Consider the following 12,081-nt stretch of genomic DNA (forward strand, 5'->3'; position numbering starts at 1 on the left):
AAGCTCCCCGTGGTGTATTCAATATGCCGAACACAGTTAACAACAAATCTCACAATGGAGACGTGACTGGTGCCCGCTCGAGCAAATCAATGAACAAAGGGAGGACAGTGCTATAGGGCTACTTTGATATCAGAAGAGGCTTCACCATGGACCAGATAAACCCTACCTGGAATCTAGAGACTTTTCTTTATGAGATGCCCGAAACTTCCTCAATTACTTCAAGATCCGCAGATGGATTTTGATTTTGCTGCTTGTTCCTTCTGCCTTGTGACTCCCTACAAAGATAACCAGGAAAAGGGGATGGGAGAAGGAGGGGGAAGAGAGGGAGAGAGAGAGAGAGAGAGAGAGAGAGAGAGAGAGAGAGAGAGATTATGTAATAAAAACCTGAAAAAAGTCTGACTACAGGAGAGCAAATATGAATAGATATATAAAAGTAGTAAAATAAAACTAATAACATAAACTTTCAGTGCAGAGTTTTCTTGAATGATCATAAACAGCCAAGGAGGGCTAAAGTGATCGTATAAGGGTAAAGTTCTTGCCTTGCCTGTAGTTAACCAGCGTTCGATCCTCAGCACCACATTGGGCCCCCCCAAACACCCCAGGAGTGATTCCTGAGCCCAGAGCTATAATCCACTTCACCCACCGCTTTAAGGACCTTTTTTTAATTTGAGAAGAAAAAATATCTTTTTTTTCAGGAGTCTTGTTTTAGGGCCACACCTGGCAGTGCTCAGGGTTTCTTCCTGGCTCGGTGCTCAGGGGTCACTCCTGGAAGGACTCAGGGGACCATATGGGTGCTGGGAATCGAACCCGGGTTGGCCATGTGCAAGGCTAGCGCCCAGCCCACCGTCCTACGGCTCCAGTCCTGCCTTCTTTGGCCATTAAGCGATCTTCTCCCTGGGCCTTGGGTAGGGGGAGTAGAAAAGCGAAGAATTTTCCTTGCACGCTGTTGACCCAGCTCCAATCCTTGGCACCCCATCGGTCCCCTGAGCCCTTCCAGTATTGATTCCTGAGCACAGAGCCTGGGGTAAGTCCAGAGCACTGCTAGGTGAGTTCCCAGAGCAAAACAAAGCAACAATCAAAGCCAAAGAGTGAGGCGTCAGGAGAGACGGCCAGCGTCTCCGTCTCGGGTTCCCAGATTCCAGAACCATGAGACAATTCATTTCTGTCTTTGAAAAATCCCTTGGTCTGGGGGAATCCTACCATGGCTGCCCTCACAAACGAGTACAGGAATTCATCCTGAACTGGGAGAAAGACCTTTCTCCTGTTCCTTTATCAGTGACACAAGAAATTTGAAATTTTCCAATACTTGGGGTTTTTTTCCCAACCAGGTTGCAGGGTTTTTGAAGACGTTCCAGCCCAAACATAGCCCCCACCTCTGTCCTTGTGGAACTTAGCCGGCTTGTATCAGCTAAATTGAAGAAGGAAATATCACTTTTTTTTAAAAAAAAAAAAAAAAAAAGGAGAAGTGAGAGAAGAGAGGGAGGAAAGTTAACTTGGGGGAAGACCCTGATACCCACGTTTCTGAGTGAGTGATTCTCTGAGCTAATAGTTAACCCAAGATAGAAGCAGAGTGCCTTTCGGCTTTATAAAGTCATTCTGGGGGGCCTTCTCTGTTTTTTCTTTGGTTTGGGCTTGGGGCCGCACCCAATGGTGCTCAGGGCTGACTCCCGGTTCTGCACACCCTACAGGGCTCGGGATGCCGAGAACCAAGCCAGGCTTGGCCACGTGCGAGGCAGAGGACTCTTAAGCCCGTCCCTTATCTCCAGCCCAGCTCAATGACATTTCACACGGCAGAAAAAGCTGCCCCTGGCGGCACTTGGCTGAGGAGGCAACTGAGCTCAGAGCCCCCGTGTGACATGTGACAACTGAGAGAGCCTCCCCTCAGGTGTGAACACGGAAGCATCCCCAGCCGGAGGGAGGGCCAGCCCGGCAGGTAGGGCTCTGGCCTGCCCAGCAGACCCCGCTCATCCTTGGCACCCCGTGGGTCCCATCACCAACCCAGGAGCGAGCCCTGGGCGCTGTCAGATGTGGACTCAAAAACAAGCGAACAGGAACAAAAACTGTGGCCTGCAGTCCCGCCGGGGAAGCTGGGCTGGCTGGAGGAGGCCCGGGAGGAGAGCCCGTCTGTGACCCCGGCCCAGAGGCGAGACTGGCCCCCACTGCCGCTTCCCAGACACTTCTGCCTTGGGACATCGGCGGTTTCCGGCCGGCCGGCAGGGCTGGCTGCGTTGGGTGGCTTCTCACTTCTCCACCCCTGCCTCTTCCTGCCACCCACAGCTGGACACCAGAGGCCCACGCGGAGCCAGCGCCTCTCCTGGCTCCAGCTGCCAGCACCTTCCTTCCTTCCTTCCTTCCTTCCTTCCTTCCTTCCTTCCTTCCTTCCTTCCTTCCTTCCTCCCTTCCTTTTCTTCCTTCCTTTCTTTTCTTTCTTTCTTTCTTTCTTTCTTTCTTTCTTTCTTTCTTCCTTTCCCTCCCTCCCTTACTTCCTTCCTTCCTTCCTTTCTTATCTTTCTTCCTTTCCCTTCCTTCCTTCCTTCCTTCCTTCCTTCCTTCCTTCCTTCCTTCCTTTCTTTCTTCTCTTTCTTTTCTTTCTTTCTCTTTCTTTCTTTCTTTCTTTCTTTCTTCCTTTCCCTTCCTTCCTTTCTTCCTCCCTTTCTTTCTTTCCTCCCTCCCTTCTTTCTTTCTTTCTTTCTTTCTTTCTTTCTTTCTTTCTTTCTTTCTTTCTTTCTTTCTTTCCTCCCTTCCAACGATCCAACGATCCAACACCCATCCCTCCACCAGTGTGCATTTCCCACCACCAACGTCCCCGGTTTCCCTCCCATCAACCACCATCCCCCCACCCCCACCCCAGCCTCCCTCTGTGGGAGGCCCTCTCCCTCCGAGCACCTCCCTTTGAGACCCTCTTTCCGCAGCCGGAAGCCCGTCACTGGTGCGAGGAAGGTGGGATTGGCTGACGGAGGTTTTTCCCTCTCTAGTGACTTAGTTAAGTATTTGCGGCATTGAACTAGAATTCAACCTTAGCCACGAGCTAGGGTCAAAGCAGGGGAGCATCCCCTTGGACACTGAGAGGCCGGATGGTCCCTGCGTCCGCGCCGAGGGGCTCTGGCTGTGCTGAGGGTGACCCAGGCTCCTGTGGGGGACAGCAGCTTCCTTGTGCCTTCCCGGCTTTATCCTGCTGGCTTTGGTTCGTGATCTGAATGAAGGCCCTCGTCTGTCCTGAAACTGCGTCTTCATCAGAGAAGGCCCTGAGCGTCTGATGCCAAGGACCATGCTACTTTCTTTAGTTTGTTGGTGTTTGTTTTGCGGCCACACCTAGGCTGACTCCCGGCTCTGTGCTCAGGGCTGACTCCCGGCTCTGTGCTCAGGGCTGACTCCCGGCTCTGTGCTCAGGGCTCACTCCTGGCTCTGTGCTCAGGGCTCACTCCTGGCTCTTTGCTCAGGGCTCACCGTGGGAAAACCAGCTCCATGATCACAACAGGTATGAAAGCCCAGGACTGCCCTTCAACTCTGAACTGAAATTCCCTAAGCCACATCTCGTCTTCTACTGTGGTCACCCTGCCCGGTCACTCTACCAAACTCTCTGTCCAGGTGCGTTCGCACTGGGGCTCCACGGCCCTACTATCACCTATCAGCCGTGGACACATTCACCCCAGGCTCATGGGGATCGTGTCTGAAGGAAGTCCCGCGTCCCTGGGCAGGGTGAGCAGGGCCTCAACGCCCGGTGCTGAGCTCAAAATCCCGGCAACAGAACAGGCCCCTGAAGGAGCAAGTGTGTGTTGGTGTATGTGTTTGGTGTATGTGAGTGTACATTGGTGTGTGTGAGTGTTGGTGTATGTGTTGCTACGTGTATGTGTTGATGTGAGTTGTGTTGTGTGTAATCTGTGTTGGTGTAAAAGTGTGAGTTGTATTGTGAGTACTGTGGTGTGTGTTGTGTATGTGTCTATATGTGTTGGTGTATGTGTCTATGAGTGTTGGCGTGAGTGTCTATTGAAGTGTGTGGTTATGTATTGGTGTGTGAGTATGTGTAAATGTCTGTTGGTGTGTGTGTGTTGGTATGTCTGAGTGCATGTTGGTGTGTGGGTGTGTGGGTGTCAGATGGATGTGTGTACTGGTGTGTGTTGGTGTATTGGTGTGCTAGAACATGTGAGTGTGCATTGGTGTGTGTGTGTTGGTGTATGAGTGTGTGTTGGTGTGTGTGTGTGAGTGCACGAGTTGGGTGCAGGTGTGTCTTTGTATGTGTTGGTGTGAGTGTTGGTGTATGTTGGTGCGTGCTGGTGTGTATGAGTGAGTGTGAATGTGAGTGTGTATTAGCGTGTGTTGATGTGTCTGTGTGTGAGTTGGTGCATGTGTGTGTGTGTGCACGCATGTGCACCTCTGGAGGAGTGGAGGGTGCTTGGAAAAGCCACTGCTCAGTTGCACACGTATCTGGCGTGTGCAGAGGCCCCTTGAGGAAGGGCTGGTGGCCTGTGTGTCGTGATCTCGCAGCCTCAGCCGGGCGCAGAGATAAAGTGGGGCAGATAGTGGCTCCAACCGCCACTCGGCATCTGCGTGGGCTGCTGAGGGACCCAGCGCCGGTGTCGCAGCCATCCCAGGTCCCTGCCCATGGAAGGAGGACGCCCAGCTCCCCGTCTGCCCTCCGCTCCCGGGACTGTTCGCCCCACTCTGCTTTTCCTGCTGTTGTTCCCCTGCACCCGCCGGGAAGGGCCTTCGGATGAGCCTTCAGGGATCTGGAACTGCTTCCAGGGTCGGTCACAACAGTAAAGTTGGGACAGCCAGGGGCTCTCTCTCGGCGGGCCAGGGCTCTGCCACGGCCTTGTTTTCCTGTGTCCGATGACCCAGGCTGCTCTTCTGGGGTGGCCGTGGGGGCTGGGCCTGAGGTGCTATTTTGGACTGGTGGGGAGTGTGGAGAGTCTTGGGGGCCCGAGGGATAGCTCAGTGGGCTGAGGTCCCACGTGGCCGGGAGCAACCTCCCACATGGAGTGGAACCGGCAGACGCAAGCCTCGCTCCTCTGCTTCTGGGCTCCCGCTTCGTCACTGCCTCTTTCTCCCCGTGTGTCTGGATTTCGGGTCACTCGCAGCTGGTAGGTGGGGCCGCCTCCAGCGCACTGGCCTTACGTGCCCGCGACACCTTCTGTATCCATTGTGCCGTGGGCGGCAGCCTGGCCTGGGGCTTTGGCAGGCTTGGAGTTTTAGCTGCACTTGGCTCTTTCCAGCTCTTAGTGCTGCAAGGGCTGGAGCGATAGCAGCGTTTGCCTTGCATGCGACCCTGGTTCGATTCCTCTGCCCCTCTCGGAGAGCCCGGCAAGCTACTGAGAGTATCGCACCCACAGAGCAAAGCCTGGCAAGCTCCCCGTGGTGTATTCGATATGCCAAACACAGGAACAACAAGTCTCACAATGGAGACATTACTGGGTCCGCTTGAGCAAATCGATGAACAACGGAGGACAGTGACAATGACAGTGCCTGCAAGAGCAGCTGGCTCCTGGGGGTGGGTTGTAGGGTCAGAGGGTCCTCCTGAGTTGGCTCCATCCTTCCCCCTAGCCAGTCCCTCCTTCCCTAGCCCAGCCCACTCCTCTCTTCAACATTGTCAGTAAACTCCAAGGGCTTCACACAACAGAGTTCCCAGGGTAGCACTGTAGCACCGTCCTCCCATTGTTCATCGATTTGCTCGCACAGGCACCAGTAACGTTTCCATTGTTGTTGCTGTTTCTGGCATATCGCATACACCACGGGGAGCTTGCCAGGCTCTCCGAGAGGGGGCGGAGGAATCGAACCCAGGTCAGCCGCGTGCAAGGCAAACGCCCTACCCGCTGTGCTATCGCTCCAGCCGACTTCCTAGGGTATAACCCAACAGAACCAAGGCAAAGGCAGCCACGAAAGGAGCTGCTCTAAGTGAACATGGTCGTGTCAGGACAACAGCAGAGCCAGGTGAGGGATAGCACTGACAACTCTTGCACCCTCGGGTCCTTCTCTGTTCCTCAGTCTCGGGGCCACACGAGCACTGGAGACCGGGCTCGGGGCCTGCTGCATGCCCCAGAGCCGTCTTCTGGGTTTCATCTCTTGGCTTCTTCTGGACGAGTTTGGGGATCCCGGCGCGCCCCCCACTCACTCACAGCACTTGGCCTGTGTGGGACCAGCAAGTCACGCCAGCACAGATTAGCAGCCGGGGGGTCAGGAGAGATGGGGCGGAAAATCACCCAATCTCAACAACTCAAAGCCAGAGCAACACAAACTGGAGTACACTTCCCGCCAAGAACTAACAGTCCGAGGAGAAGATCTGGGCTCTGTGGGGTGAGTGTCGCACAGGCTTCAGACGCGTCCTCGTGGTTCTGTGAGAGGGTTCTGGGGACGCCAACCACGCCCAGGACGGCTGCCACTGGTCTCCGGGGAGCCGCCTGGTGGCCCGCCCAGCTGATGTTCTCGGGGCCCTCACTGTCCCTCAGCTCATCTCCTCAGCATGGGAGAGTCTGAAGAACACGTCACAGCACGTCAGCCAACCGCCAAGGCCCCCCCCCCCGCCCCCGCCTCAGAGCGGCTCTTCTGTGGGCTCAGGCTTGTGGGAGGGAGCTTGTGTCCTACAGACCAACCTTGGTACCCGGCACGCCCCTCGGCTGCCACTATGGTGTCTCACCCCTCTACCCCCTCGCCAGACCCCATGCCATGTCTTCCTCAGAGAACACGCAGCAGGGCTGGAGTGATAGCACAGTGGTAGGGCGTTTGCCTTGCACGCGGCCGACCTGTGTTCGATCCCCAGCATCCCCTAGGGTCCCTTGAGCACTGCCAGGAGTAATTCCTGAGTGCAAAGCCAGGAGGAACCCCTGAGCATTGTTGGGTATGACCCCAAAACAAACAAACAAACAAAAAACCAAACACTGTCCTCCTGCTGTTCATCGATTTGCTCGAGCGGGCCCAGTAACGTCTCCATTGTAAGACTTCTTGTTACTGTGTTTGGCATACTGAATACTCTTGGTAGCTTGCCAGGCTCTCTGAGAGGGGCAGAGAGCCCTGGCCTGAGGAGAAGGCTCTGCATCTGACTGTGCCCACCGGGAACCAACACAGGTCACGTGGGCATCTGTCTCCGACAGAGGAGGTGGCGCTTGTCATCACCGCAGAACCCAGGAAAGACAAGTGGAGCCCCAGAGCCCACGGCCTTGGCTCTCTCTTGCCCAGAGTGCCACCTGACTCACTCTGGTGCTGGTGCAGGAGGGTGTTGGCGTGGTGTTCCTTCCGGGCCTCTGGGACCGATCCTTTCGTCCCGGTCCGCCTCTGCACCAGGCATTGTCCCTCCTTGCAGCCAACACAGCCCTAGCAGTGAGGATCGGCAGAGGAGCCAGCCACGAGACACGTCTGCTCTTCGTTTGGGACGTCAGATCCTGGGGATGCCCCAGCGGGCAGTTTCCTGTGAGCACGCCGATCTGAGCCACGGGGTGAGACTCCAGCCTCGCGTCCGCATTCAAGGCCTGTCACGGGGCTGCTGCCGCTGTGTGCAACGTGATGGCACTGGGAGGAGTCAGAGACTGCTGGGCTGATTCCTACCCGTGAGGGCGCATTGCAGTCGGGGCTGGGGGTGGGGAGTTCCCGACCCAGACACAGGAGGAAACAGCAGCAACGCCCAAGTGCAGGTGGGTCCTGCTCACCAGCGGGGCCAACAGTGCTGTTTCCGGAACCAGCTCGGTTCCAGGAAAGTTTCAGTCGGTCCGACCCGGACAGCAGCAAAGTCCAGGACCAGAGTGGAGCCGCCACCTTGCCAGAGGCAGGCCATACCCCTGGAGGCCACGGGCACCACGCAGGGAACCTGTGAGCACTGCGGAGGGAGTCTGGCAGCTACCATCCTCGTGAGCACTGTGACATGACCTAGGTGACTGCTGTCCCCTTGGATGGTGAGGAGGGCCACTGTGGTGACAAAGCAGACCCCCTGCCATCCTGTTTCTTGGGAGCTGGGACACAATGCCACACTGTGTGTGCTCAGTCACCGACGTGGGTGTGAGAAACAGTCTCTCCCGCTCAGCAAGAAGAGCCGGGCCCAGGGCACTCGTGTGGAGAACAGTGAACTTGTCCTAAAGTTCCTAAGAGAAATGGAACCTCTCCCACCTTGGTCAGTGTGGAGCTTCAACCTGAAAGCCTGGAAGGGGGGCGTCATCCTCCTCCTCATCCACTGTGCTCCCAAGTCAGCCTGTGCAGCCGCTCACCCAACGGGTCTTACCCACGTCCTCACAAGTTCCTCACAGAGAGAGCAGGACACCCCCTTCACACGTCACCCAAAACTAAACAGTAGAGAAGGAAGACTGCAAACGAAAGCATATAGATGTGTAAGTGTTTATCTAGAAAGCATATCACTTTTTTCTTTTCTTTCTTTCTTTCTTTCTTTCTTTCTTTCTTCTTTCTCTCTTTCTTTCTTTCTTTCTTCTTTCTTCTTTCTCTCTTTCTCTTTCTCTCTTTCTCTCTTTCTTCTTTCTCTCTTTCTCTTTCTTTCTTTCTTCTTTCTTCTTTCTCTCTTTCTCTTTCTCTCTTTCTTTTTTTCTTTCTTCTTTCTCTCTTTCTTTCTTTCTTCCTTCCTTCTTTCTCTCTCTCTCTTTCTTTCTTTCTTTCTTTCTTTCTTTCTTTCTTTCTCTTTTTTGGCCATTCGGGGCCATCCCCAGTGGTATTCAGACCTTATTGCTGCCTCTCTGATCAGGGATCATTCCTGGCAAGCTCGGGCCAGCCGGGATGCCGGGGATCGAACCTGGGTCGCCTGCATGCAGGCAAGCATCAAACCTGCTGACTGACACTCCAGCCCAGGTCACTCTCTTCCTGCTCGACCTGGTCAGATCTGGAATGACTTCCCTTCCCCGTTTCCTCCTGCACACGCTCCTATGTCTGCTGCCTTTAGAATGATCCAGTTGGAGGGTTTCTTTCAGATCATGTTACCTCAAAACCTGTCACTTCCTGGACACTTCATATGGCTCTGCCTTGCGTGACTCTTGCTTGGTGAGAAATCTCCCCTTCACACGCCTCGCCTCACCCACGAGAACACTTTGCTCCTTAGCTTTGGCCGTCTCTGGCGCTTAGGGGCAGCTCGATGGCCCCTTTGGTGCTGGTGGTCTCTGACGAGGTCTCAGTCACTGTCCTCCTTCCTCAGAAGCAGCCCAGGGAGGGGGTCCCAGGGAGACCACATGTCCCCTGTGCCTCTTTCCCTGCTCTGGATCCTGAAGTCACTGATCTTCCCTCACACTGCAAGGCCAACCTCAGTGCCGGCCAGGGGTGACTGGGAGGGGAGAAGTGGGGTCTCCTCTGTGTTCGCTTCCCTGCTCACAAACTCTCTTGCCTTCCTATTGCCGACAGTGACTGCTCTATAACCCACTTCAAATTATTTTTTTCCTCCATCTTATGTAATCTCATTAACAGATTTTTTTTTCCAGAGAATTCTAAACTGTTTCAGGGTTGGAGAGATGGTACAGCGTTACAGAGATAGTACAGGGTTGGAGAAATAGTCATACATGTGACCAACACTAGTTCAAATCCTGGCAGCATCGACGGTCCTCTAAGCATCACCAGGAGTGACCCCTGAGCACAGAGCCAGGAGTTAGCCCTGTGCACTGAAACAAAACACACAAAATTTCCTGTTTGTGAAGCTGGAGCAATAGCACAGTGGGTAGGGTGTTTGCCTTGCATGAGGTCAACCCGAATTCAATCCCTGGCATCCCATATGATCTCCCAAGCACCGCCAGGAGTAATTTCTGAGTGTAGAGCCAGGATTAACTCCTGAGCATCGCTGGGTGTGACCCAAAAAGGAAAAAAAGGAAAAAAAGGAAAAAAAATTCCTGTTTCAGAAAAAAAATTGTTATGACCACTTGTCATTATAGAATATGGTCAACTTGTCCTCTACAGAAAATAATGGGTAGCTGATAAATTAGCACATATGAGAATAATTATGTGTTTATCTATGCAAATAAACGCACACACATGCGACCGCGTGTGTGTATGTGTGTATGTGAGTGTGTGTGTGTGAATGTGTGTGTGTGAGAGTGTGTGTGTGTATTTGTATGTGGGTTGAGGGTCTAAGGACACAGCAAGCCACAGGGGACAGCAGATATTAAGACTCTTTCACTTCACGTTGACTTCTCTTTCGTTGCTGAGAAACTTAAAAGAATAGCACCCTTTGATAGAGAAATTAAACAGTCTGTGGCTCCCTCCCTCATGAATGGAGAGAGTGAAGAGCCATCAGAAGCATCCGAAGCACCCACACACCAAGGCTGAGCGAGCCCTTGGTGCCACTCATCAGGACCTTCAGTTGATTGCTCAAGACATGGAAATGCTAGGGCTGGAGCGATAGCACAGCGGGTAGGGCATTTGCCTTGCACGTGGCCAACCCGGGTTCGATTCCCAGCATCCCATATGGTCCTCTGAGCACCGCCAGGGGTAATTCCTGAGTGCAGAGCCAGGAGTAACCCCTGTGCATTGCCAAGTGTGACCCAAAAAGCAAAAAAAAATATGGAAAAAAAAGACATGGAAATGCTGGTGTGATCTGTACAGTGGTGGAAGTAGAGGGAGTGAGAAACTCAATTTCAATAAAGTGAAGGTTAGCACACTTGTAAATCAACTTTTTTTTTAAACATACTAAAAACTGTACCACAATTTTTTTGTTTTGTGTTGAGGGCCAGAGTTGGCAATGTCCAGAGCTTACTCTTGATTACACTCAGGGATCACTCGTGGTGGTACCAGGGGGTGCAGATGGAGGTGGGGGGTGAGGGGTGGGGCATATGAGTGCCAGGGTCTGAACCAGGGTTGGTCACATGCCAGGCAAACTCCCTCCCCATTGTCTTATCTGTCTGGTCTGCTCTTCTTCTTCTTCTTTTTTTTTAATTTCAAAGTAAACTGACAGAAAACTCTCCAGGAGAATATGACCATTTTTGCTCCAGTCATTTTACTCTGAGCTGATGCTCTCTCTTTCCCATTTGTATTAACCTTATCTCTATTTTCGGTTATTCTAATGCTTTGACATCTGTGGCCTTGTTGCCGCTTTCAGGGTAAACCAGTTCCTAGAGGTAGAAGCTACTTTTCCAGGAGACGTTTTCTCTGGTGCCTGCCAATCACCCCAGTGCTTGATCTCCGCCCACCCCTGGCCAGATACCAGGAACCCAGGGTCAGCCTTTGTGCCAGACATCACTGCCAATCTTCCAACCTGTCAACCTCACATCTGCTTGCTCTGCCCAAGCCAGTTTCTTTCCTGAGAGAGGGCAGTGAGGCTTCCCCCATATGCTGTCCCCCACATCCGTGTCGCCTCCTATGATCCTGTGCTCCCCCGTGGCTCTCCCTGCCCACGGCAAGCCGTGCGCCTTTACCTGGGGTTGAATAATGAGTTGCCTTCACCGATACTTGTCCCGTGATCTGTTAGCATGAATGTACCTAAATACCAGTATGACCTCGACCAAACCACAACTACCCAGAGTGCTTCATGCACAATTCCCACACTACCACAAATAATTAAAACTTAAGACAGGCATTCATCTGGGAACATAAAGTAACAAAATAGGAGACTAACACCCAAGAATGGCCGAGATTAGTACCGGGAATTTTACTCCATGTCTTGGAGGCCAACCACACATGCTAGGGGAAAAGGCAGCTCAGATAGAGAAGGGAGCACCAAGTAAAGGGTATTGGGAGGATCCACCCAGGATGGAAGAAACATGCTGAAAGTAGACTCTAGACCAAACATGATTGCCACTCAATGCCTCTCTTGCAAACCACAGCACCCAAAAGGAGAGAGAGAACAAAAGGGAATGCCCTGCCACAGAGGCAGGGTGGGAGGGGAGGGATGGGGGTGGGAGGGATGTTGGGATCCGTGGTGGTGGAGGATGGGTGCTGGTGGAGGGATGGGTGTTTGATCATTGTATAATTGAAACCCAAGCACAACAAAATTGTAAGTCTACAAATGTACCTCATGGTGTCTCACTAATAAAAATTAAAAAAAAAAAAACTTAAGACAGGAAGCCGAAGCGATAGAACAGCAGGGAGTGTGTTTTCCTTGCATGTGGCTGACCCAAGTTCAATCCCCAGCATCCCATAGGGTCCCCTGAGCACCACCAGGAGTGATTCCTGAGT

The sequence above is a fragment of the Sorex fumeus genome, unplaced genomic scaffold, assembly GCF_029834395.1.
Source record: "Sorex fumeus unplaced genomic scaffold, SorFum_2.1 ptg000002l, whole genome shotgun sequence".
Taxonomy (NCBI): Eukaryota; Metazoa; Chordata; class Mammalia; order Eulipotyphla; family Soricidae; genus Sorex; species Sorex fumeus.